We start from the raw sequence: 27,305 nt of genomic DNA on the forward strand, positions 1-27,305 counted from the left end.
ATTAACACGCAGACCATTAACCTGCAGACTCCACGTAGTTAGCAGCGGCGGGCAGAATTGAACCCGGGGCCCCAGGGCTCTGTTGGGCCACCGCTGACTTATCTGCAGCTTCCTCCGGATGTTGTGTTGATCGGGAGAGTGGCTGGAGTGAGAGGTTTGAGGCAATTGGGGAAAGGAGCTGGGGAGAGAAACCAGGCTGACTGTTGGGATGGGGATGGTTTGGCAGCTGAGGGTGTATTGGGATTAGATGAGGGATGAAATGGGAAGGTACAGGGAAATGGCACTTTTAAGAGCAGACCGAGTTCAACCCAGAAAAGTGTGAAGGGGTTCATTTTGCAAGGTCAAATTTGAAGGCAGAATGTAATGTTAATTGTAAGACTCTTGGCAGTGTGGAGGATCAGCGAGATCTTGGGGTCCATGTCCATAGGACACTCAAAGCTGCTGTACGGGTTGACGGTACGTATTGTTCAGAAGGTGTACGGTGTGTTGGCATTCATCAATTGTAGGATTGAGTTCAAGAGCCGTGAGGTAATGTTACAGCAATATAGGACCCCACTTGGAGTACTGTGTTCAGTTCTGGACACCTCACTACAGGAAGGATGTGGATGCTATAGGGAGAGTGCAGAGGAGATTTACAAAGATGTTGCCTGGATTGGAGAGTGTGCCTTATGAGAACAGGTTGAGTGAACTTGGCCTTTTCTCCTTGGAGCGACGGAGGATGAGAGGTGAATTGATAGAGGTGTATAAGATGATGAGAGGCATTGATTGTGTGGATAGTCAGAGGTTTTTTTCAGGGCTGAAATGGCTAGCATTGAGGAGGCATAGTTTTAAGGTGCGTGGAAGTAGGTGCCGAGGAGATGTCGGGATAAGTTTTTCACACAGAGAGTGGTGGGTGCGTGGAATGCATTGCTGGTGACAATGGTGGAGATAGATACAATAGGGTCTTTTAAGATACTCTTAGATAAGCACGTGGAGCTTAGAAAAATAGAGGGCTATGCGCTAGGGAAATTCTAGGCATTTTCTAGAGTAGGTTACGTGGTCAGCACAACATTGTGGGCTGAAGGGCCTGTATCGTGCTGTAGATTTCTGTGTTCTGTTTCCAAATCCAATTTTTTAAAAATGATGCAGAATAGGTCAGGCAGCATCTGTGGAAGGAGAAATTTTCAGTGTTTCGGGTCTGTAATCCTTGGTGTACTCTGGGCTCACCTGCTTGTGAGTGGTTCTATAGTAAGCGTAAAACAAGGGTATTATTGGTTTATTGTCACCCGTACCAAGATGCAGTGAAAAAGCTTGTGCTGTGTACTGTTTATACAGATCGCAGGGCAGGGAGCTAGAATAAGAGAAAACAATAGAGGGTGTAAATGTACAGGGGAAGTGCAGTGCAGGTCAACAATAAAGTGCAAGATCATAACGAGGTGGAGTGCGAGGCCAAGACTCCATCTTACTGTACAAGAAGCACGTCCGAGAGTCTGGTACGGAAAGCTGGAAGCTGTCCTTTAGCCTGGTGACATCATTCCAGGCTTTTGTATCTTCTGCCCAATGGGGGGGGGGGGGGGAGAGGAGAGAATGTTGACTGCTTGAGTGAAGTGTAAACTGATTAGGTGGCGTGAAGTCGTTCACTAACACGTACTGAGCCCCTGATGTAAATGCACTGTGGGCAGCCACAGATGGTCGGACAGGTGTGAATCATGGAGCAGATATTCCCGGTGAATCTTGACAAGGGAGCTCTTCCGTGAGTGAAGAGGCAGGAGGTATGGGTAGGAGGGACATTAAGCTAGCCACTCCTGCGTTCAAATGTGAGCAGTCCGAAGAGGAAACAAGGTGAATCAGATCATCCAGAAATCAGAAAGCTGGAGGGAGGGAAGATGTCCCTTTGGGGATCGGTGGAAAGGAAAGAGCACAGGAAATCTCACCTCCATTGTTACATAAGCTATCGTCTCTTCTGGGAAGCAAAATATTGGAGCTGAAATGTACAAGAATATCTTGGCTTTATGTGCAACACTTTAGAACAGATGCAAGATTATAGTTCCTCTAAAGTGGGGTAACACAGATAGGGTGTTGAGGAAGGAGTTGCCTTCCGCTGGGCATTGAGTGCAGGAGTTCTGATGTCCTATTACAGATGTTGATGAAATTGCACCTGGAATGTTGTGTGCCGTTCTAGTCAAGTACTCTGGGAGGGATGTGAATGAGGTAGAGAGGGTGCATGCATGATTCACATGGTTGTTGGAAGGATTGATTTATAAGGAGGAGGGGCTAGCTAGGTTGGGACTGCTCTCTCTGGAGAGGAGGAGGCTGAAGCTGTACATAAAATTACGAGGGGCATAGAAGAGGTAGATGGTAACATTCTTTCTCCCACAGTAGGGGATGTAGCAAGCTGCCAGAGGGTGGTAGAGCTGGCTACAGTTACGATGTTTAAAAGAAATGAGCACGGGTTCATGTTTGAAAGGTTCAGATGGATGCTTTTGCCAGATGCAAGCACGAGGATTAGCTCAGGAAATCAGCCTGGCAAGTTGGGCCAGTTTCCATGCTGGTCCAGGAAACTCTGGGACCAGGAGCTGGGACAGCACCAAGGGGATATTCATCTGGCGAGCACATTCCCTGCGACAAAACTGCAACAAAACAGGCTCCTGGGATTTCCTGGCCTGGAGTGGCTGTCTAGGTCAAGATGGTTGAAAGAGTCAGTAACTCGGCCTGTGCTGTTGGTAAGGGTTGGAGATGGTGTTTTTATGATGCACTGTGGATGGATGGTGACTAGTGTAAAGCGAGTCGCAGAGCAGATTTGCAGTGATCTTTCAAAATCTGTTAGGAAAACCCACACAGCCTTCTGTAAGGCCAAGAGAAGTATGATTACCCCTTTATTTTCCATAACCGTCTCCCGACTCGCGCCGGACCCCACAATGTGTGCCTCCCAACCCCTCCCCACCCCACAGTGTGTACCTCCCAATCCCTCCCCCACCCCACAGTGTGTGCCTCCCAACCCCTCCCCACCCTACAGTGTGTGCCTCCCCACCCCACAGTGTGTGCCTCCCAACCCCTCCCCACCCCACAGTGTGTGCCTCCCAACCCCTCCCCCATTCTGTTTTTCACTCCGATCCCTTGCCCTTCTCACTGCCCTACTCAGCCAAACAAAACACCAGCAGTGGAGGAAGCTTTCCACTCCGAGCTGGAGTGCTAAGGCCACTGAGTGGTTGCCCCCCCCACCACCCCTCCCCAGCAGCCTAGGGGATGTTTCACCTCCCCACTTGATTCAGGGTTCACTGGGTCTCAGTGACATTATTGGATGTTTCTCTCCAGATATCTAGGGCATCAATATCTGGGTAGGGAAGGCTGCAGATACTGATGGGCCCCTCTCTTACCCACCATCTGCTGGATCTGAGCAATCTTTTCTACACCAGAGGCTTAAGAACATAGAATATTACAGCACAGCACAGGCCCTTCAGCCCACAATGTTGTGGCGGCCTTTTAACCTACTCTGAAATCAACCTAATCCTTCACTCCTACACTGCCCTCCATTTTTCTATCATCCATGTGTCTATCTAAGAGTCTCTTAAACGCCTCTAAAGTATTTGTCTCTGCCACCTCCCCTGGGAGGGCATTTTATGCACCCACCACTCTCTGTGTGTAAAAAAAAACTTGCCCCTGACTTTGTGTTTAAAGTACAAATCCAGATTATTGAACAATATCTCAGAGCAGATGTGAGTGAATACTGTTGTAATAAGTGGGTATCTTTTGGATGAGGTGCTAAGCTGGGAGCTGACTACTCCCCAAGTGGCAAAGACAAGTTGAACTGTCCTATTGAACAGATTATGCAGTGATTATCGTGCCTTCATTTGAGGGTCCTTGTGTTTTGATTCTAGCTTTATAATGGAGATTTAAAAATCAAAAACTTCCCCTCGTGTCTGAGGTCTTTTTGGCCGTACACTTGGTAGTGAGATGTTTAAGGTGCTGGACCTGTAGCTTAGGGTTTGGACCATTGATCCACTTGCATGAGTTTGAGTCCCCAGGCCAGCAGCTGGCAAATCTAAATTCAATAATTACACTGGACAACAAATATTTTGCTTCTTGAATACTTCTTGGTGTATCTTAAAGATTTTGGGATGCTGATCATGAAAATCACCATGAAATCTCCCAATCGCGCACCCGTTTTTTAAAAATCACCTATGTTTGTCATTTCAATTTATAATTCAAGTCAGATGCCAAGATTAAGGAAGGCATATTTGTTAGTCCACACATCAAACATGTCATCAATGACAGGCAATTCGAGAAATTTCCAGTGGGACTGGCGAAAATCGCATGGAAATAATTCAAGGATGTCCTTGACGATTTTCTTGGCAACTACAGAGCACCAAACTACGTGCAGCTGGTTGACAAAATGCTTACAAAATCATGAAGTGCAATGTGTCACTAAAGATTCATTTTCCGCATTCCCATTTAGATTTCTTCCCTGCAAATCTTGTCTCAGTCAGTGGCGGGCATGGTGAAAGGTTTCACTAGAACGTTGCGGTCACGGAGAAACTGGATGAGGACAATGCTGGCTGATCATTGTGGGACATTCAGGCGAGAAGCCTCAGAAACTAAGAACAAATGAAAATCACCAACAAAACATTCTTAGCTGTGTTGAACTATTGCAAAGCATCAGTGCTGTTATGCAACTAAATGCATTATATTTAGTAAAAGTTAATTTCTTATTTCTCCAAGTTCCCACGTGAATCAATTAGTCTGGAATTGTATTAAGGCAAGCACCTACTGGACCCACGACCACTACCATCTAGAAGGATGAGGACAGCAGATACCTGGGAACACCAGCACTTGGAAATCCCCCTCCCAGTCGCTCACCATCTCGACTTTGAAACGTATCGCTGTTCCTTCAATGACTCTGGGTCAAAATCATGGAATTCCCTCCTTAACAGCACTGGGTGCCGCAGCGACTACACCTCAGGGACCGCAGCGGTTCAAGAAGGCAGCTCATCACCACCTTCTCAAGGGCAACTAGGGAAGGGCAATAAACGCTGGCTTAGCTGGCGACGCCCACATCCCGTAAATGAAAAAAAATATATATATTTGTGTTCAGCTTCAAGTGGTCTGTCAGAAACAAAATAACATTTCTGAGGAAGCAACACTTTCGGAAAAAGAATACGTACACGACGCTGGAAGAACTCAGCAGGTCAGGCAGCATACGTGAGAAAAGAGTCGCTAACGTTTCGGGCCGAGACCCTTCATCAGGAGACTTTAGGAAAAAAATTGTTGTCCTGTGTTATATGGATCTTGAATTTAAAAGTCAAGTTACATTTTATTGTCATTGCGACCATAACTGCAGGTACAGTACACAGTAAAATCGAGACAACGTTTTTCAGGACCATGGTGCTACATGAAACGGTACAAAAACTACACTGAACTACGTAAAAACAACACAGAAAAAAACTACACTAGACTACAGACCTACCCAGGACTGCATAAAGTGCACAAAACAGTGCAGGCATTACAATAAATAATAAACAGGACAATAGGCACAGCAGAGGGCAGTAAGTTGGTATCAGTCCAGTCTCTGGATATTGAGGAGTCTGATAGCTTGGGGGAAGAAACTGTTACATAATCTGGTTGTGAGAGCCCGAATGCTTTGGTGCCTTTTCCCAGATGGCAGGAGGGAGAAGAGTTTGTACGAGGGGTGTGTGGGGTCCTTCATAATGCTGTTTGCCTTGCGGATGCAGTGTGTGGTGTAGTGTAAAAACGTAGGACTCTGTAACGTGGCCATGAAACTAATAGACTGTTGTAAAAAGCGGTGGAGGAGTACTGTCATCCGTGTTAGGCTCAGGATGGGTTGAAAGTCGTATCATGTCATTGACTGTGAAATGCGTCCTCAGTCCAGGGGCAATTAGAGAAAGGCAATAGAGGTCAGCCCGTGACATCCGTATTCCATGAACAAATGTACAGAGGCATCAAATGTTACAAGTTCTTTCATCTTATCCAATGACAGTGCCGACGATTACTGGTTGGGGTTGGATTCCCACCGCTGCCTGTAAGGAGTTTGTATTCTCTCCTCGTGACAGCTTGGGTTTCCTCTGTGTGCTGGGGTTTCCTCTGTGTGCTGGGGTTTCCTCTGCGTGCTGGGGTTTCCTCTGCGTGCTGGGGTTTCCTCTGCGTGCTGGGGTTTCCTCTGCGTGCTGGGGTTTCCTCTGCGTGCTGGGGTTTTCTCTGCGTGCTGGGGTTTTCTCTGCGTGCTGGGGTTTTCTCTGCGTGCTGGGGTTTCCTCTGCGTGCTGGGTTTCCTCTGCGTGCTGGGTTTCCTCTGCGTGCTGGGTTTCCTCTGCGTGCTGGGGTTTTCTGTGCGTGCTGGGGTTTTCTGTGCGTGCTGGGGTTTTCTGTGCGTGCTGGGGTTTTCTGTGCGTGCTGGGGTTTTCTCTGCGTGCTGGGGTTTTCTCTGCGTGCTGTGGTTTCCTCTGCGTGCTGTGGTTTCCTCTGCGTGCTGTGGTTTCCTCTGCGTGCTGTGGTTTCCTCTGCGTGCTGGGGTTTCCTCTGCGTGCTGGGGTTTCCTGTGCGTGCTGGGTTTCCTGTGCGTGCTGGGTTTCCTGTGCGTGCTGGGGTTTTCTCTGCGTGCTGGGGTTTTCTCTGCGTGCTGGGGTTTTCTCTGCGTGCTGGGGTTTTCTCTGCGTGCTGTGGTTTCCTCTGCGTGCTGGGGTTTCCTCTGCGTGCTGGGTTTCCTCTGCGTGCTGGGTTTCCTCTGCGTGCTGGGGTTTTCTGTGCGTGCTGGGTTTCCTCTGCGTGCTGGGTTTCCTCTGCGTGCTGGGGTTTCCTCTGCGTGCTGGGTTTCCTCTGCGTGCTGGGTTTCCTGTGCGTGCTGGGGTTTCCTGTGCGTGCTGGGGTTTCCTGTGCGTGCTGGGGTTTCCTGTGCGTGCTGGGGTTTCCTGTGCGTGCTGGGGTCCCCTTGCAGGTTCCATAGACGTGCGGGTCAGGGTTAGGGAGTTGTGAGCAAACTCTGTTGGTGCCAAAAGCATGGCGACACTTGTCGGCTGCTCAGCACAATCCTCTCTGATTTGATTTGATGCAAGGAGCACATTTCACTGGAGGTTTCAATGTCCCTGTGATAAATAAAGCTCATGTTTAATAATCTTACTTTCTGCTTCTGGAGCTTTGTCCAGCGGCTGCAGAATCTGATGCAGACTGGGGGAAGCTCCCGTTTCCCTGGTCAGAGAGGTGTACTTCAACATGGAGGAACATCAAGTTCTGGCTCCAAGTAGGACCAACAACCTCAAGTCTTCTGTTATTAGAAGAGTACGAAGATATCTCAGAATATTTTGTTTCTAAGGCATAATCCACTTAATATAGTGGCACATGGTCTCAGATGGATGAAAGAAATCTTGCATTTATTACCTCTTGACGTCAGGATATTGTGCATAAAACAGGGAGCCGGGATGGAACTGACATTATGATGGCATGGTAGCATAGTGGTTAGCGCGTGGCTTTACAATGCCAGTAATCACTGATACTGGTTCAATTCCCTCCACTGCCTTTGCTTTAAGGAGTGTGTACGTTCTCCTTGTGACCGTGTGGGTTTCCACTGGGTGCTCTGGTTTCCTCCCACATTCCAAAGTCGTGCGGGAGAACTGTGGTCGTGCTGTTTTGGGGACGGAAGTGTGGCGGCACATGTGGGCTGCCCAGCATAGTCTTCACTGATTAGATGCAAATGATGCATTTCATTGTAAGTTTAGAGGGTTCGACGTACATGCGACAAATAAAGCTAAGGTATTCTAATCTCTAATCGAATTGGAACATGGAGCTGTTCATTTCAAACAGTTCCAGAAGATAAATGGGCCAATTGAAATGAAATGCAAAGGTACAAGGGTAGATGTAGTGGGGGGGGGGGGTGGTTTCTCTCACTTTTATATTAATTGGGGTACAGTAGGTGCCAAGTGTATGGGGTGCTTGGTATTACTGAGTTTAGCATTCAGAAGAACATTTGTAGCTTGCGTGTAGAAAATTCAACTATGCAGGTTGAGAAGCAAAGGGTAATGTCCTTTTGGATTTGGTTTAAGGGAGAGAAGATGAGTGGTGGGTGGTACACCAATGTGAGAACATTCTAGTGATTATAATTTGGGTATGGCGTAGTTGTGGAAATGGACAAAGCTGAACAAAATAATTGAGTCAAAGTTAGATGCAGAGTGGAAACCGGTCCCTCAGCTCACCATTGGCACTGACCTCAGACTCCCATTTTCACACACATCCAACACCAATCCAGTTTATTCTCCTCATGTCCCCATCAATAATTCACTTAGGAACAACTTGCAATGGCCGGCTAGCCTAAGAACTCACACTACCTTGGAATATGGAAGGAATCTGGTGCACTCTGAGGAAACCCACACAATCACAGGGAGAGCAGGAAAACTTACACAGATAATGCCCCAGTTCAGGATTGAAACTAGGTCACTGGAGTTGTGTGGCCATGACTGTCCCACTGAGAAGCAATTTAGCGAAAGTTCAGAACTCTTGCCCACAGGTGAATCACTTTCAGATCAAGGGAGATATTTTACAATGAGATTTGGGCAGTTCAGGGTATACCATTTCTTAGAGATGGGAGACAAGGGCACTCCAAAGTTTGGGGCAGCTGGGCTGATGAGGTGCACTGAGGTGAAATAAGACAAGTAGGGAAGGTTACTCCAGTCATTATTACAACATAAAGATGGAAAAGACTCCAGATCAAGGTGAAATATCCCAGGATGTCAAAAGTAGTGAGGGATAAAACTCTGAAAGTCAACTCCAGTTTTTCGATCCTCAATATGTAAACTACTGCAGATACCAGGAATCTGAAATAAGTTTGAAATACTGGAAATATTCATTAGGTCAGACAACTACTGTAAAGAGAGAGTCAGGGTTAACATTTCAGGCTAATTGAATTATTAAATCTTTTTTCTCTCTCTCTCTCTGTAAATGTTGCCTGATCAACTGACTAGTTCAAGCACTTTTTGCTTATATTAAAATTTTGCAAATTCTCTCTGGCCTCAAGCACGATGTGAAAAACCAGAGAAACACTAATGGATGAATAAAGAGAATACTCAGTAGGTTGGGCAGCATCTGTGAAGAGTGAAACATAATTGATGATTTGTTCAAGGACCTTTCATCAGAACTGGATAAGTGTTTACCTGAATAGTTAACGTCAGAGCCGGAATCAGGTTTATTATTACTGATGCAGTTCATGAGATGTGCTGTTTTGTGACAGCAGTACAGTGAAATACATAACAATACTCCGTTACAGTAACAAGTAAATACATTAGTGCAAAAAGAGTAAAGTGATGAGGGAGTGTTCATGGACCATTCAGAAATCTGATAGGAAAATGCTATTAAATACCTTATTAACTTTGGTCCTCCATGTCCCCTGGTCTTTCCACCTCCACTCCCCCCACCAAACCTTTGCAAACGAACTTGGTTGCCTTTTCACTGGTGGAGAGCCCTTTTTTGTGAACGTGTTCATTCTGTTTCTCTCCCCACAGATGCTGCCTGACCAGCTAACTGCTTCCAGCATTTTCTGTTTCTGATTGTGTTTTCGGCACCTGCAGGGTTTTGCTGCATTTCACAATGTATTGGTGTTTTCAAAGGGAGGAGCAGGTAAACCAAACCCGACAGAGCAGTGAAGCATTGGCAGCTTATTAGAATCCACTCGAAGCACAGTGTGAGTATTCATTTAGAAAGACGTGGTTTAATTAGGAACTGTCAGCATTGACTTAATAATGGAAAATTGTGACTGGCTAATGAATAATATTTTTGTAGAGATCCCATGGAAGGTTAATAAAGGCAGTGCGGTTGTTCTGCTTTATGTGGATTGTCCTATAGGGCAGATTGGTTTAAAAAAAAATAGGAATATGGATCCATAGTTGGCGCAGAAGCTAAATGCAAAGGGTAATGACTAACAGATGTTTTTGACTGGGAGCTTGTACCAGTGGGATTCCACATGTCTCTTTATAGACTTCTCTTTCCTGGAACTCTGTATTAATGACCAATATTTAAATGGTGGAAATGTGATAGAGGATTTCTGATTGTTCAAAGTGATTGACAGGGAGGAGGAAAGATGTCTCCCTCACTGCTCTGCCTCACCGTTTGAGTGGCCTCCCTCTTCCTCATGGAGAATCCCCCATGGAGGATGTTACCAAGCTCATTGATTGAATAGATTGATGGACTGGGCTGGTCTGTTTTTTGTTTTTTCTCTTTTATGTTCTGTGTTTTTGCCCGTAGGTTTTTGTACAATTTGAGCTTTTTTTTGTGCGGGGGTTGTGGGGGTTTGGGGTTTGATGTTCTTACAGTTCTGATTTGTTTCTGCCTTCGGGGGGGTGTTGGTGCTCTTGCTGCTGCTGCGTGATTTAAATTTGGCATGATTTGTAAGGGTTTTTTGTGTGGGGGTGTTGGGGTTTGATGTTCTTTTTTTCTGTGTGTGTGCTGGTGGGGAGGGGTCTCAATGCTCTTGTTGCCATTGCACTTCAAATTGGGGGAGGTTTTGCCTTTGAACGACTTCCATGGTTTTCCCTGTGTCTTGTCTACCTGGAGAAGACAAATCTCAGAGTTGTACACTGCATACGTACTTTGATAATAAATGAAGATTTAGTGTGCAGATAAACAATGGATGTGCTATGGGACTGAATGAAAATCATGAAATAATGGAGGTAAATTATTTTAATCTTCACAGAGTCTGTATAATTCAAGTTAATGAAGACAGCCTTGCGGATGAATTCATGAAAAGTTTTCTGATGATTTGTCAGAAATATGTTGAGGATAAACAAGGGAACATGCCATTGTAGATCTTGTATTGTCTAATAAGACAAGATTAATTAATGAATGATCTCATTGTAAAGGAGCCCTGGGGAATGAGTGATCATGGCATTGCAGATTTTCAAATTCAGATCAAGAGTGTCATAACTTAAAAGGCATTACAAAGTTATGAGGACACGGCTGGCTAGAATCGACTGGTTATGATGGCAGATCGGCAGTGGCAGGCATATAAGAAGACGTTTCAAAAGTCTCAAAAAAGGTGAATTCTAGAGAGAAAGTAGGGCTCTGTGGGTGGCTGTACCATCTGTGCCTGACTGACGAGATAAGGATAGTCTCAAATTAAACAGCAAGGCAACACGGTTTTATGGAGATTGGTGATAGGCTGGATGTATGGGAGGTATTGAGAATTCAGAAAAGGATGACTTAAAAACATTACAAAGAGGGAGACAGTACGAGAACAAACCAGTAAATAATGTGCAAATAAAAAGAGGGCAGTATACTGTAGGTATACACACAAGGGACTCTTTGTTAGATGCCTCCTGTATCGAATAAATGGCCACTGAGTGTATGTCCGTGGTCTTCTACTGCTAATGTCCATCCGCTTCAAGGTTCAATATGTTGTGCATTCAGAGACACACCACTACTTGACGTGATTATTTGAGTTACTGTCGTCTCCCTGTCTGCTTGAACCAGTCTGGCCGTTCTCCTCTGACCTCTCTCATGAACAAGGCATTTCTCCCACTGAACTGCTACTTGCTGCATGTTTGTTTTTGTTTTTTGCACCACTCTCTATGAACTCTAGAAACTTGTGCATGAAATTCCCCCAGAGATCAACAGTCTGAGATGTTCGAACCACCCCATCTGGCACCAACAATCATTCCATGGTCAGTCACTTAGATCACATTTCCTCCCCCATTCTGATGTTTGGTTTCAACAACAGCTGAACCACTTGACTGTGCCTGCAAGCTTTTATGCATTGAGTTGCTGCCATGATTGGCTGGTTAGGTATTTGCATTAGCAAGCAGATATACGTGAAAAAAGTGGCTACTGAGTGTATAAAGCTGAAGAAGAAGACGGAAGTAACTGTCTGAATGAAGTAACTCAGTGAATGAAACAGTTTTTTGGTGATGCTAAACATAGAATTGCAGAGTTTATTTGATTATGATCCGTCTTGTTAGAGGACACCAAAAGTGGCCTGATTATGACAGATAATCCGTGGTCTACTAGGAGGGTGAGTGTTTAACTGGAGGAGTGGTTGTCAGGATAACTGGTTAAAAGCCAATGTCTCTGAATTTGATTGTGCACACTAGGGTGTTGAACAATATGCCTGCAGAGTCAGCTGTTGTCGTTAATTGCAATCCACAAAAATTAAACAGTTTATGGACAACTCTTGGAGAATTTGAAAATGCCACTACTCATAAAAAGAGAGAAAGATAGGAAAGAGGAAATTATAAACCCTAAGACTCCAGGTTGCATTACTGATGATGTGCCCCAGTTCACACCCAGTTAGTGGTGTCGGACAAGGTTAATGAAAGGCCAGATTAAAGTGGCTCCACAATCCTATCCACCACAGCCCCACATACCTCCTGAAACTAAACTCCACAATCCTATCTTTCCCAGCCCCGCATATACGTCTCCCAACCTTACCCTTAGTCCTAATCCTGACGTCCAAGGGCCCACACACCCCAACTAACCTGAACCGCACCCTGACTAACCCGGGCCACACCCCAACTAACCTGAACCGCACCCTGACTAACCCGGGCCACACCCTGACTAACCCGGGCCACACCCACACAAATGAACTTGTGTATGGAGGAGGAAAGACTAAATAAAGACTAGTGTTGGGCCTGGTTAACAAAGGCATGGAGATCAAAGTGGCAGAGTTGTTTGACACTGAATCTTGAGTAACGAGATCAAGGAGCACAAGAGGGTGATTTTGCCACTGCCCGCATAATCACATCTTCTGAGCCCATTAATTTACTATCTGTCATTGGGAAAATGGAAGGCTCCATTTGGAAAATCTGTAGGATATTTGGAAAATCAGAAGGTGCAGGTACAGGGCTTTTGGATTTCCAGAAGCAATTGGAAAAGGTGCTTGCAGGTAATATATTGGCCTGTAAAGGGAGTGGTAGCTAAAAGGAAATGGAGAGTCAGAATAAAGGGACATCAGGGTTTATAAATCAGGACTTAGGGTTTATAAATTTCTCATATAGCCATCACTAACCTGTGGGATGCTGTAGGGATGAGAGCTGGAACATCAGCTATTTACAAAGATTAGCTCCATTTGTCACATGTACATCAGAACATGCAGCGAAATGGGTCATTTGTGTCATATCAGGTCAGTGAGGATTGTGCCGGGGGCCGTTCGCAAGTGCCACCATGTTTATGGTGGCAATGTAGCAAGCCGATGACTCACTGGCCCTGACCCGTATGTCTTTGGAATGCCGGAGGAAACCGGAGCACCCGGAAGAAACACTGGAGGAATGGATAAACTCCTTGCAGGTAGCAGTGGGAATTGAACCTGGATCAATTGTTGGCGTTGTAAAGTGTTACAGTAACTGTTACATTACAGCGCTGCCCTATTAATACTAATAATCTGGGCAGAGTTGCTGAGTGAACTGTGGCCAGATTTGCTGAAGAATAAAGGTGCAATTGAACAAGTGACAATACAGTGGAATCGGTGGGCCACTCTACATGAAATGTAACAAGTTAGCGTGCAGGTACAGCAAGGAGAGCCTTTATAGCAAGCTGTGTAAATGTAAGAAAGGAGATGGCCCTGGGTGCCAAGACATTAGGTATATTTACAGCGGAGTTTGATAGGTTCTTGATTAGTAAGGGCGCCAAAGGTTGCAGGCAGAAGGTAGGAGAATAGAGTTGATAAGGATAATAAATTATCCATGATGGAACAGACTCGATGGGCTGAACGGCCTCATTCTGCACCTATGTCTTATGGATATTTTGGTACAAACATAGTGCTGGTGCGATCACATACGAATTACTGAGTACTGTTTGGTTTTCATGTTGGGAAAAGTATCGTTAGGGTGGACACAGTACAGATAGGGTTCACTTCATTGTTTCTTTAACATATGAAGAAAGTTTGATGTTGTACCCGTCATGTTTAAAAGAATCAGAGGTGAATCGCTCTGAGGCACAGTTTCAGAATATGGGATGAGGCGAGGAGGAAGAACTTCGCTTGGAGAAATTTGAAAATTCTCTTGTCCAGAGAGCTGTGGAGGAGTGAGTGTGTGAGTATGTGTGTGGTGCTGGTGGTTTCAGTGGAGACAACCAAAGGAGGGGAGTCAGTGGATGTATTCGAATGGAGCAGTAAGTCCATGTTTTGGAGATGGGAAGCTCTTGGGTATATTGAAGATGGGGGTTTACTGGATGTATTTGAAGTAGGCTGGGATTGTTCGATGTATTTGAGGTACAGGTGAGGCCATTGGATGTATTTGAGGTGGTGACTGGTGGACATTTAAAGGGAGAGTAGAGGTTATAGAGGAAAAGCAGGAAAATGGTGTTGAGGCCAATTTATTAATAGCCATGGTCTGACTGACTGGTGGGGCAGGCTCCAGGGGCCATATGGCCTCCTTTTACATCCTGTGTTTATGTTCTAGGTAACTGTGCTTCCTACAGATACCAAGTCACAGCCATCAATACGATTCTTGATTAATCATACCGGTGAGGTGAAGACGTGGTCTGAGAGAGTGCAGGGGTAGAGAGGCCGATGTTCTGGGTCGACAGGATGTGAGTTGGAGCAGGTGGGCAAGAAGTGATGAAGGTAAAAGTAGGCCAGAGCTCCTACGTGCTAGTCATTTGAAAGAAAACTTCAGGAAGGACCTCCCATGTACCACTTTCTGAAAGACTGCGTGGTGTCGGAGAGGAGCAGTAAGTAGACAACCCTGAATGGGCAAAGTTCTGTCTCACCGGGCTTGGGTTTCTCAGAGTGGACCCGAGGGACTGCAGATGCTGGAATCTGGAGCCACAGACAATCTGCTGGAGGAACTCAGCTGGTCATGCGGCATCTGCAGGTGGGAAGGAATTTTGTGCGTGGGAGGCGGGACGGGGGCTTTGGGATTCTGATGTTTCTGTCATTCATTCCTTTGGGTTTCTTCTGTTTCACGGATGTCTGCGAAGAGTAAGAATGTCAGGTTGTACACTGTATACATTCTCTGATATTAAATTGATGTATTGAACCATTGAGCTCTACATCAGTCCTGATGCGGAGTTTTGACCTAAAACATCAATAATCCCCCCCCCCCCCCCCACTCCTGTAGATGCTGCTTGACCTGCTGAGTTCCTCCAGCAGATTGTTTGTTGCTCCAGATTCCAGCATCTCTGTTTACTCTGGTATTCACTGCAACCTCAGCACTACTTTCCACTAGTAGGAAAACTAAACAAAAAACGTTAATAAATTAAAAGGGGGGGAAAAAAGAAAGTGTGGCCTGGAAAATGTTTCTGTGATTTATGATTGGACCTTAGAGACACAGTGGCATTATTATTATTAGTGGGGTGTGTACCAGTAAGGTTGCTTACAGTTTGGAAGGAGTGTGAAGGGGCACTGCATCATCTTATACAAATTTCAGCCTTGTAGCACAAACGCAGGAGGAAGAATCCCTTTGGGTAGATGTCATGGAAAAGGACAAAAGCTGATTGTCATCTGAAAAGCACGTTCTGGTATTCTAGGTTGAATGAAGAAAAGTGGCTGGTTAGAAGTCAACAATGATAGTTGGAATATTGGATTTACTGGAGCCCTAGAAACTAGATCACTGCCTGTGAAGATATGTTAAGAAGTTGGTCATTTAGTTTCTACTGGCAGATTCACTGGTGTGAAAGTCAATGTCAGACCATGGCCTTCATTTTAGGTACCTCACCATTGCAGAAAGAAGAGGGCAGGGCTGGGCTGGGCACTGAGATGTGGGGTAAACAGGGCAGGGCTGGGCTGGGCACTGAGATGTGGGGTAAACAGGGCTGGGCTGGGCTGGGCACTGAGATGTGGGGTAAACAGGGCTGGGCTGGGCACTGAGATGTGGGGTAAACAGGGCTGGGCTGGGCACTGAGATGTGGGGTAAACAGGGCTGGGCTGGGCTGGGCACTGAGATGTGGGGTAAACAGGGCCGGGCTGGGCTGGGCACTGAGATGTGGGGTAAACAGGGCTGGGCTGGGCACTGAGATGTGGGGTAAACAGGGCTGGGCTGGGCACTGAGATGTGGGGTAAACAGGGCTGGGCTGGGCACTGAGATGTGGGGGTAAACAGGGCCGGGCTGGGCTGGGCACTGAGATGTGGGGTAAACAGGGCAGGGCTGGGCACTGAGATGTGGGGGTAAACAGGGCTGGGCTGGGCTGGGCACTGAGATGTGGGGTAAACAGGGCAGGGCTGGGCACTGAGATGTGGGGTAAACAGGGCTGGGCTGGGCTGGGCACTGAGATGTGGGGTAAACAGGGCAGGGCTGGGCACTGAGATGTGGGGTAAACAGGGCTGGGCTGGGCACTGAGATGTGGGGTAAACAGGGCAGGGCTGGGCACTGAGATGTGGGGTAAACAGGGCAGGGCTGGGCACTGAGATGTGGGGTAAACAGGGCTGGGCTGGGCACTGAGATGTGGGGTAAACAGGGCAGGGCTGGGCACTGAGATGTGGGGTAAACAGGGCTGGGCTGGGCACTGAGATGTGGGGTAAACAGGGCAGGGCTGGGCTGGGCACTGAGATGTGGGGTAAACAGGGCAGGGCAGGGCTGGGCACTGAGATGTGGGGTAAATGGGGCTGGGCTGGGCTGGGCACTGAGATGTGGGGTAAACAGGGCAGGGCAGGGCTGGGCACTGAGATGTGGGGTAAACAGGGCTGGGCTGGGCTGGGCACTGAGATGTGGGGTAAACAGGGCTGGGCTGGGCACTGAGATGTGGGGTAAACAGGGCTGGGCTGGGCTGGGCACTGAGATGTGGGGTAAACAGGGCAGGGCTGGGCACTGAGATGTGGGGTAAACAGGGCAGGGCTGGGCACTGAGATGTGGGGTAAACAGGGCTGGGCTGGGCACTGAGATGTGGGGTAAACAGGGCAGGGCTGGGCACTGAGATGTGGGGTAAACAGGGCTGGGCTGGGCACTGAGATGTGGGGTAAACAGGACAGGGCTGGGCTGGGCACTGAGATGTGGGGTAAACAGGGCTGGGCTGGGCACTGAGATGTGGGGTAAACAGGGCTGGGCTGGGCTGGGCACTGAGATGTGGGGTAAACAGGGCTGGACTGGGCACTGAGATGTGGGGTAAACAGGGCAGGGCTGGGCTGGGCACTGAGATGTGGGGTAAACAGGGCAGGGCTGGGCACTGAGATGTGGGGTAAACAGGGCTGGGCTGGGCACTGAGATGTGGGGTAAACAGGGCAGGGCTGGGCACTGAGATGTGGGGTAAACAGGGCAGGGCTGGGCACTGAGATGTGGGGTAAACAGGGCTGGGCTGGGCACTGAGATGTGGGGTAAACAGGGCAGGGCTGGGCACTGAGATGTGGGGTAAACAGGGCTGGGCTGGGCACTGAGATGTGGGGTAAACAGGGCAGGGCTGGGCTGGGCACTGAGATGTGGGGTAAACAGGGCAGGGCAGGGCTGGGCACTGAGATGTGGGGTAAATGGGGCTGGGCTGGGCTGGGCACTGAGATGTGGGGTAAACAGGGCAGGGCAGGGCTGGGCACTGAGATGTGGGGTAAACAGGGCTGGGCTGGGCTGGGCACTGAGATGTGGGGTAAACAGGGCTGGGCTGGGCACTGAGATGTGGGGTAAACAGGGCTGGGCTGGGTACTGAGATGTGGGGTAAACAGGGCAGGGCAGGGCACTGAGATGTGGGGTAAACAGGGCTGGGCTGGGCACTGAGATGTGGGGTAAACAGGGCTGGGCTGGGCACTGAGATGTGGGGTAAACAGGGCTGGGCTGGGCACTGAGATGTGGGGTAAACAGGGCTGGGCTGGGCACTGAGATGTGGGGTAAACAGGGCTGGGCTGGGCACTGAGATGTGGGGTAAACAGGGCTGGGCTGGGTACTGAGATGTGGGGTAAACAGGGCAGGGCTGGGCTGGGCACTGAGATGTGGGGTAAACAGGGCTGGGCTGGGCTGGGCACTGAGATGTGGGGTAAACAGGGCAGGGCTGGGCACTGAGATGTGGGGTAAACAGGGCTGGGCTGGGCACTGAGATGTGGGGTAAACAGGGCAGGGCTGGGCACTGAGATGTGGGGTAAACAGGGCAGGGCAGGGCTGGGCACTGAGATGTGGGGTAAACAGGGCAGGGCAGGGCTGGGCACTGAGATGTGGGGTAAACAGGGCAGGGCTGGGCACTGAGATGTGGGGTAAACAGGGCAGGGCTGGGCACTGAGATGTGGGGCAAACAGGGCAGGGCTGGGCTGGGCACTGAGATGTGGGGTAAACAGGGCTGGGCTGGGCACTGAGATGTGGGGTAAACAGGGCAGGGCTGGGCACTGAGATGTGGGGTAAACAGGGCTGGGCTGGGCACTGAGATGTGGGGTAAACAGGGCAGGGCTGGGCACTGAGATGTGGGGTAAACAGGGCAGGGCAGGGCTGGGCACTGAGATGTGGGGTAAACAGGGCAGGGCAGGGCTGGGCACTGAGATGTGGGGTAAACAGGGCAGGGCAGGGCTGGGCACTGAGATGTGGGGTAAACAGGGCTGGGCTGGGCTGGGCACTGAGATGTGGGGTAAACAGGGCAGGGCAGGGCTGGGCACTGAGATGTGGGGTAAACAGGGCTGGGCTGGGCTGGGCACTGAGATGTGGGGTAAACAGGGCAGGGCAGGGCTGGGCACTGAGATGTGGGGTAAACAGGGCTGGGCTGGGCTGGGCACTGAGATGTGGGGTAAACAGGGCAGGGCAGGGCTGGGCACTGAGATGTGGGGTAAACAGGGCAGGGCAGGGCTGGGCACTGAGATGTGGGGTAAACAGGGCAGGGCAGGGCTGGGCACTGAGATGTGGGGTAAACAGGGCTGGGCAGGGCTGGGCACTGAGATGTGGGGTAAACAGGGCAGGGCAGGGCTGGGCACTGAGATGTGGGGTAAACAGGGCTGGGCTGGGCTGGGCACTGAGATGTGGGGTAAACAGGGCTGGGCTGGGCTGGGCACTGAGATGTGGGGTAAACAGGGCCGGGCTGGGCACTGAGATGTGGGGTAAACAGGGCCGGGCTGGGCACTGAGATGTGGGGTAAACAGGGCTGGGCTGGGCTGGGCACTGAGATGTGGGGTAAACAGGGCTGGGCTGGGCACTGAGATGTGGGGTAAACAGGGCAGGGCTGGGCACTGAGATGTGGGGTAAACAGGGCAGGGCTGGGCTGGGCACTGAGATGTGGGGTAAACAGGGCTGGGCTGGGCACTGAGATGTGGGGTAAACAGGGCAGGGCTGGGCTGGGCACTGAGATGTGGGGTAAACAGGGCTGGGCTGGGCACAGAGATGTGGGGTAAACAGGGCAGGGCTGGGCACTGAGATGTGGGGTAAACAGGGCTGGGCTGGGCACTGAGATGTTGGGTAAACAGGGCAGGGCTGGGCACTGAGATGTGGGGTAAACAGGGCAGGGCAGGGCTGGGCACTGAGATGTGGGGTAAACAGGGCAGGGCAGGGCTGGGTACTGAGATGTGGGGTAAACAGGGCAGGGCAGGGCTGGGCACTGAGATGTGGGGTAAACAGGGCTGGGCTGGGCTGGGCACTGAGATGTGGGGTAAACAGGGCAGGGCTGGGCACTGAGATGTGGGGTAAACAGGGCAGGGCAGGGCTGGGCACTGAGATGTGGGGTAAACAGGGCAGGGCAGGGCTGGGCACTGAGATGTGGGGTAAACAGGGCTGGGCTGGGCTGGGCACTGAGATGTGGGGTAAACAGGGCTGGGCTGGGCTGGGCACTGAGATGTGGGGTAAACAGGGCCGGGCTGGGCACTGAGATGTGGGGTAAACAGGGCCGGGCTGGGCACTGAGATGTGGGGTAAACAGGGCCGGGCTGGGCACTGAGATGTGGGGTAAACAGGGCAGGGCTGGGCACTGAGATGTGGGGTAAACAGGGCCGGGCTGGGCTGGGCACTGAGATGTGGGGTAAACAGGGCAGGGCAGGGCTGGGCTGGGCACTGAGATGTGGGGTAAACAGGGCCGGGCTGGGCTGGGCACTGAGATGTGGGGTAAACAGGGCCGGGCTGGGCTGGGCACTGAGATGTGGGGTAAACAGGGCTGGGCAGGGCACTGAGATGTGGGGTAAACAGGGCCGGGCTGGGCACTGAGATGTGGGGTAAACAGGGCTGGGCAGGGCTGGGCTGGGCACTGAGATGTGGGGTAAACAGGGCCGGGCTGGGCTGGGCACTGAGATGTGGGGTAAACAGGGCTGGGCAGGGCACTGAGATGTGGGGTAAACAGGGCCGGGCTGGGCACTGAGATGTGGGGTAAACAGGGCTGGGCAGGGCTGGGCTGGGCACTGAGATGTGGGGTAAACAGGGCCGGGCAGGAAATCTGACTCGAGCCAGCTGCCAGAGGATCGTAGGAGGAAGGAACTATGGTTTAATGTTACCTCCTTTGGTTGACTGGTGGTTGAGAGGGGATTATTACTCTGGTGAGGTCGAATAGGGGTGGGAAGAGTGGGAGCTCGTGGTTGGTGGAGCCGTGGAAGAAGGCAGGATTGTTCTAGGGTGGAGCTGAGTTAGATGGGCAGATCAGTAGGCTAGTGATTGGTGAGAAATACTTTGGGATAGTGGGCTTGGCAGCCTGACGGCCAGTAAGATACGCAGCTTAAAGTGGACCTTCTTGCACTGGGTTTCCAGTGCCAGTTTGGGCTTGCTCTGAGGCATCCCCCTTAAGTCACAACAGACCATGCTTCGCAGGCACTGCGTGTCTGAACGGATCTTGGACAACAGGCAAGTTTGAAAACTGTGGGAAGAGCTAAAACCTACAAGGTGGTGGCAATGCACCATCCAGTTTCTAAGCAAGAAAGGGAATAGGTATCTGAAATTAATGGAAGATATTATTTTGTTTTGCCAAGGGGCAGAAAATGTTATTGAGCATTACAGTGCAGAAACAGGCCCTTTTGCCCATTAGTTCATTGCTGAACTGTTACTCTGCCCAGTCCCATTTTCCTGCACATGGAATGTTGCTTCCATAGCTTCTCATCCACGTATTCATCCAAAATACTTAGAATGCACATCCACCACTTTCAAAGGTACATTTAATGTCAGAGATATGTACACAATATACATCCTAAAATTATTTTTCTTTGCAAACATCCACGACAACAGAGGAGTGTCCCAAAGGATGAATGACAGTTAAATGTTCGAATTCCAAAGCCCTCCCCACGTCCCCCCTCCCATGCACAAGCAGCAGAAAAACAATGATTTCCCCCCCCCACCAGCAAAAAGGCATTGGCACCTCCCAACGAGCACTCAAGCGTGTAGCAAAGATACAGACTTGCAATACCCCAAAGACTACTTGTTCACCCAGTATTCGACATACCACAGGCTCTCTCTCTCTCTCTCTCTCTCTCTCCCTAATAAGGGAATAAGGGCTGTCCCAGATTCACAGCGAGAGGGGAGGCATAACAAAACAACTGGCTGATATATGACGTTAAAAGTCTGTTGTGTTGCTTTTTCCGAGCTCTGTGCCCAAAGAACTGGGGTCCCTGGTCGCTGCTTTCGATCTTCCGTGTCCTCCCACGACACATCAGGCGGCAGCGCCGGACTCCAGAGTCATGAAAATCTGCCACCCTAAAGGCACGCTCGTCTTCCAGTCCACGTCCTTGGCATACCGGAAAGTGGCAGGTATTGATGCCCTGAGAGCAGGTCCCATTTTCGCAATGAACCAGAGTCAGGGTCTTCAAAAGAACCTTGAACTTCCTACTTCCCAGTTTGCTCCACACCCTCAACACCATCTGAGTAAAGGGGTTCCTCCTCATGTTCCCCTTAAATATGTCACCTTTCACCCTTAACCCATGACCAATGCTGGTAATAGATCCTGTGCGGAAATGGTTGATGGTTTCTATATCAGTGATCAGAGTGCAGTCATATTTGTGGTTAAGATAACTGAAGACTTTGTAAGCTGAGTCACGAGTCACGGATCGGGGCGTCACCGAGTCACGCGCGTCTCCGGATCTTTGTAAGCATAACCTTCAGCCTTTAAAAAGACCATCTTTATGTGTTTGTAAAGTGGGATTAGATATGGATGCACCCCTGCAATGGAGAAATTCTGAGGCTCCTTTTAAAACAGTAGCTCGTTGTGTCTCCCTGTGAGAATGTGAAGGCTGTTTCACCTGGTTCAATAGTGCATGGGAGCACAATGCGGCAGGAAAAGTGTGGCATTACTGAGATTTTACTACACCAAAGAAGCAAGAACAGCCTGGAAGTGCTTGGAATGGAAAGAAAGATTTCAGAGAGAGGTTGAAGTCAGTTGTTTTGTTATGTTCAGAGGTGAGGTAAGACCTCTGAAAGAGAAGCAGGACAGTAGATGAACTACAGGTGATGGAAGTGCTAAAGGTGTTTTGCCTGTAAATTCCAGTGGCTAGAGGTGTCCAGGTCAGGATAGCACTGTGTCACACGTGTGACAGGATCGGGATGTCACTGTGTCACACGTGTGACAGGATCGGGATGTCACTGTGTCACACGTGTGACAGGATCGGGATGTCACTGTGTCACACGTGTCCAGATCGGGATGTCACTGTGTCACACGTGTGACAGGATCGGGATGTCACTGTGTCACACGTGTGACAGGATCGGGATGTCACTGTGTCACACGTGTGACAGGATCGGGATGTCACTGTGTCACACGTGTGACAGGATCGGGATGTCACTGTGTCACACGTGTGACAGGATCGGGATGTCACTGTGTCACACGTGTGACAGGATCGGGATGTCACTGTGTCACACGTGTGACAGGATCGGGATGTCACTGTGTCACACGTGTGACAGGATCGGGATGTCACTGTGTCACACGTGTGACAGGATCGGGATGTCACTGTGTCACACGTGTCCAGATCGGGATGTCACTGTGTCACACGTGTGACAGGATCGGGATGTCACTGTGTCACACGTGTGACAGGATCGGGATGTCACTGTGTCACACGTGTCCAGATCGGGATGTCACTGTGTCACACGTGTGACAGGATCGGGATGTCACTGTGTCACACGTGTCCAGATCGGGGCGTCACCGAGTCACGCGCGTCTCCGGATCGGGGCGTCACCGAGTCACGCGCGTCTCCGGATCGGGGCGTCACCGTGTCACGCGTGTGTCCGGATCGGGGCGTCACCGAGTCACGCGCGTCTCGGGATCGGGGCGTCACCGAGTCACGCGTGTGTCCGGACCGTGGCGTCACCGTGTGCCACACCTCTATCTGGATCGGGGTACTCCTGTGTGTCTCATGAGCCTGCATGTACATATCACGGTTTACCATGGGTGTGTCTGGATCGACTGTGCACTGCAGGTGCTTTGATAATAACAAGTAGTGCAACACTATTGTAGCTCAGGGAGTTCCTGAGTTCAGAGTTCAACTGCAGCCTGTCCTGTAAGGAGTTGTATGTCTTCCCCCGGTAGAATATGCAGCGTTTCCTTGGGCGGTCCAGTTTCCAAAGATGTATTGGTTAGGTTAATTGGTCAGTGTAAATTGACCCATGATTAATTTGTGGCCAATTGGGGTTATGGGTTTGCTGGGTTAGTATGGCTCAAATGGACAGAAGGGTCTACTCTGTGCTGTATCACCGAGTAACTGAATGTGTCTGGACTGAGATAATACGGTGTACCACAGAGTGATTGGATAAATACACACCATGCCACGGTTTTTGAAAAAAGGTGTAGAAGTGAATTTTACAGCGATTGCAAGCTATCACATTTTCTGACAACGTGCTACTGGCTCTTGAGCTGCTGGAAAGAACTAAAAGCATTAGATTAGCCAGTGGGTGTTCAATTGAAGGTCTCACCAGTCAAACCCCTTTCAAGTGAGGTGTGACAAAGGGCAGGGGTGAAGATCCGCTGCCCATGGATTTATAAGAAGCCAAAATCTTACAATGAATATTGAATTATTTACTTACTTGCTGCCCATTGTGCTGCTGGTGTTTAGGGCCGTAATGAAGGTCCTCCGTCTCTGGCGATGTTCGGGCTTCCATTGTGCCAGTATCTTCCTCTCGGTTTTCACTGTTGTTAGTCATGTAAGTCCTGGTGTAGGCTCAGGAATACCGTCACACTCAGCTATAAACTGCTGTTTCTGTAACAATTTTGTTTTACCAGTCAGAATTGTTGGGCCTGAGCTGAACCCCCAAACTTGAAGGAGCGGTGGGCCACTCTGTCGGGCTTCTACCCTTTGACCTGTTTGGTAACTAGGTGGTCCACAATGCCCTGACTCTGACCAACACAGCTCTCCAGGTCTTTGAGGCATTTAAGCCTCCAAATCATGACAAGGTTGTGGTCCTCTTGGAGGGAATAATGTATTAGTTGACTAATAGATACAGATGGTTCAGAGAAAATCCTTCCACTGGATGCAGGTGGGGGCCACCCTTCAAGTATAATGTTCAGTTATGGTCATTCTGCTGTAGGAACAATGCTGTTAGTCTGTGGAAAAGTCTTATAAGGATATTATGAGAACTGGGGGACTGCGTTATAGAGAGAGGTTGGGCAACCGAGGACTTTATTCCTTGGAGTTTGAGAGGTGGTTTTACAGAGGTGTATAATGTCACGAGGGGCATCGATGTAGTGAATGTGTCCACTGTTTTCACCAGGATTGGTGAATGAAGAACCAGAGGCCATACACTTAAAGTGAGAGGGGAAAGATTTAATGGGAACCTGAGAGACAACTTTCACCCAAAGGATGGTCTTTATGTGGAATGAGCTCCCCGAGGAAGTGGTTAAAGCAGATGAAATAGCAACTTTTAAAAGAGGATTAGACAGGTACATGGATTAGAAAGGTTTAGAAGGTTATGGGCTGGGCACTGGTAAATAGGACTGGCTTGAATGGGGCACTTTGGTTGTATGTTTGGGTCGAGGGGCCTGTTTCTGTACTGTGACTCTGACTACACTTCCAAAGCTTAGAGTTCTCAGCATATTATCGAAAGTTGCAGATGTTGCAATATAATGAAGTTATCACAGTTGAGTAGGATAATCCATTGAGGATCTGAGTTCATTTGGGGAACTGGGGAGTCTGGCAGCTGATGAATAAGACACCAAAAAAAGCCTAGCAGCAGAGTCATACATTAATGGATGGAAAATGAAGCAAAGAGTATCAGAGATCTGGTGGGGGTGGCCTTGATTGATGATAAACTGAAGCAAAGAGTATCAGAGATCCGGTGGGGGTGGCCCTAATTGATGATAAACTGAAGCAAAGAGTATCAGAGATCCGGTGGGGGTGGCCCTGATTGATGATAAACTGAAGCAAAGAGTATCAGAGATCCGGTGGGGGTGGCCTTGATTGATGATAAACTGAAGCAAAGAGTATCAGAGATCCGGTGGGGGTGGCCCTGATTGATGATAAACTGAAGCAAAGAGTATCAGAGATCCGGTGGGGGTGGCCTTGATTGATGATAAACTGAAGCAAAGAGTATCAGAGATCCGGTGGGGGTGGCCCTGATTGATGATAAACTGAAGCAAAGAGTATCAGAGATCCGGTGGGGGTGGCCCTGATTGATGATAAACTGAAGCAAAGAGTATCAGAGATCCGGTGGGGGTGGCCCTGATTGATGATAAACTGAAGCAAAGAGTATCAGAGATCCGGTGGGGGTGGCCCTGATTGATGATAAACTGAAGCAAAGAGTATCAGAGATCCGGTGGGGGTGGCCCTGATTGATGATAAACTGAAGCTATCACAATAATACTCATTGGTAGCGAGCAGAGGAAGCCCTCTACGATTTAATTCATTAGATGGTCAATATTCTGCCAAAGTAATGAAATAATCTTGTAAATCACAGGTACAACTGCTCTGGGAATATTGTGTGGGTGCCACGTGATGGAAGAGATGTTGGAGGATGCAAGTGAGGCCCTCAGAATGATTGAGGGGTGCCAGGATTGGATTGCAAGGAGCATAAACAAAACATATTGTGATGTTCTCATTTGCTTGCTGTTTCTAGGGCTCTGCAGGGACTAGATAATGTAGGCGACGATAAGTAGTTTCGGCTTGTCTAGTACAAGAGAACAAAACGATAAACTGACTCTCAAAGGGGATAAATTTAAAGCCAACCTGTGATGACATTTCAATAAGGTTGTAGAACAGGCTGTGTGGGGAGACAAACACTGATACATTTAAATAGGGGTACGGGAAAAGAGCTGCCTTTTAATCAGGGTGGTGATCCAGATTTTGAAGGCAGAGTTTCACGGCAGCTTCCCTGAGTTCAGGGTGACCAATCAGCAAGAGAGATTGATTAGAAAGGGCCAATGAGAAGAACTCATGAGCAACCAGAGCAGTGATTCTTGTCAGTGTACCCATCTTTAGAGTGTTTCTGGCTCATTAGGCTTAGGTGAGATCAGGTTTGGGTGAGGCACATTATCATGTAAGTCGTAGATTTTCATCCCTCATCTGTTTGGGCATAGTGGTTTAGTGAGAGTGGCTCCAGGGGCGAGGTTCTGTACTCTATGTGGGATGTAGGAAGACTGAAGGCCTCCCGGATAAACACATCTGCACCAGGGGCACCGAGCTGCAGCTCCTCAGAGAATGTATTAATGAACTGGAGCTGCAGCTCGATGACCTTCGACTCTGATAGCTGGGAGCTACAGGGAGGTAGTTACCCCTAGCTTTCAGGAGACGGGTAACTGGGTGACCGTCAGAAGGACGGGAAATGCACCACCTGTGGCTGCTCCCCTCAATAGTAAGTATATAACTTTAGATACTTCTGAGGGCAACAACGTACTGGGGGGGGGGGGGGTGCACAGTGACTAGGTCTCTGGCACTGAGTCTGGCGCTGTGGCTCAGAAGAGCAGAGAGGTGAAGAGTGTTACTAGATTTCTCAGTCAGAGGAACAGAGACGAGGTTCTGTGGGCATGATGGAGTCACCAGGATGGTATGTTGCTTCTCAAGGGCGAAGGTGAGCAGCCAGAATTCTTGGTACAAATTGGCACCAGTGACACAGGTAGACAAGGTGAAGAGGTCCTGCAGAGAGATTTTAGGGGGCTGGGTAGAAAGCTGAGAAACAGGACCTCCAGGGTAGTAATCTCTGGATTGCTGCCTGCGCCACGTGCCAGTGAGGGAAGAATAGGATGGATTGTCAGATGAATACGTGGCTGAGGAACTGGTACAGGGGGCAGGGTTTCAGATTTATGGATCATTGGGATCTCTTCTGGGGAAGGTATGACATGTACAAAAGGTATGGAGTACCCTTGAACCCAACGGGGCCCTAGCTTGGCTAGAGTTGATTGTGTGGGTTTAAACTAATTTGGTGGGGGGGATGAGAACTGGAGGGATAGTGCTGAAGATGAGATAATGGTTTAAAAACAGAGCCAATGTGTAATGAGACTCCTAGCAAGGAGAGGCTGATGATAGGACAAAATTGCAGACAACAGGATGAGCTGCAATGCTAAAGACAGACAAAGCCAAAAAGGGTGAATACAGGATTAACGGCGATATATGAATGTGTAA

General features: G+C 49.1%; 1 protein-coding gene across 7 annotated transcripts in view; it reads left to right on the forward strand.

Annotated features, from left to right (window-relative positions):
- Nucleotides 1–27,305, forward strand: part of LOC140719810 (regulating synaptic membrane exocytosis protein 3-like) — a 387,400-nt gene that overhangs the window by 68,266 nt on the left and 291,829 nt on the right. Inside the window, exon 1 of one of the 7 annotated variants that reach the window (XM_073034713.1) lies at nucleotides 9,554–9,660. The exons of the other annotated variants lie outside the window; for them this stretch is intronic. The gene's annotated coding sequence lies outside the window, so the exon portion shown is untranslated. Of the gene's footprint in view, nucleotides 1–9,553; nucleotides 9,661–27,305 lie in introns of those variants that run through there. 7 annotated transcript variants of the gene reach the window in all.

This window comes from Hemitrygon akajei, chromosome 32 (genome assembly GCF_048418815.1).
Source record: "Hemitrygon akajei chromosome 32, sHemAka1.3, whole genome shotgun sequence".
Taxonomy (NCBI): domain Eukaryota; kingdom Metazoa; phylum Chordata; class Chondrichthyes; order Myliobatiformes; family Dasyatidae; genus Hemitrygon; species Hemitrygon akajei.